The sequence below is a fragment of the Etheostoma spectabile genome, chromosome 5 (assembly GCF_008692095.1).
Source record: "Etheostoma spectabile isolate EspeVRDwgs_2016 chromosome 5, UIUC_Espe_1.0, whole genome shotgun sequence".
NCBI lineage: Eukaryota > Metazoa > Chordata > Actinopteri > Perciformes > Percidae > Etheostoma > Etheostoma spectabile.
The window spans coordinates 5,861,758-5,862,283 of NC_045737.1; the positions used below are offsets into that span (position 1 = coordinate 5,861,758).

The following is a 526-nucleotide window of genomic DNA, read 5'->3' on the forward strand; positions in this document are numbered from 1 at the left end:
GAGCTGTCCAAAGACACTAGACACAAAATTGTACGCCTCCACAAGGCTGGAAAGGGCTAAGGGGAAATTGCCAAGCAGCTTGGTGAAAAAAGTTCCACTGTTGGAGCAATCATTAGAAAATGGAAGAAGCTAAACATGACTGTCAGTCTCCCTCAGACTGGGGCTCCATGCAAGATCTCACCTCGTGGGGTCTCAATGATCCTAAGAAAGGTGAGAAATCAGCCCAGAACTACACGGGAGGAGCTGGTCAATAACCTGAAAAGAGCTGGGACCACCGTTTCCAAGGTTACTGTTGGTAATACACTAAGACAACATGGTTTGAAATCGTGCATGGCACGGAAGCTTCCCCTGCTTAAACCAGCACATGTCAAGGCGCATCTTAAGTTTGCCAATGACCATGGGCCATGTATTGCTAGATTTTGGGGAACAACCTCCTTCCCTCAGTTGGAGCATTGAAGATGGGTCGAGGCTGGGTCTTCCAACATGACAATGACCGGAAGCACACAGCCAGGATAACCAAGGAGTG

The 526-nt window shown here is 48.5% G+C and overlaps 1 protein-coding gene across 1 annotated transcript in view; it reads left to right on the forward strand.

Moving 5' to 3' along the window:
• ndc80 (NDC80 kinetochore complex component) overlaps window positions 1-526 on the forward strand; it is a 12,678-nt gene that overhangs the window by 1,964 nt on the left and 10,188 nt on the right. The window lies entirely within an intron of this gene.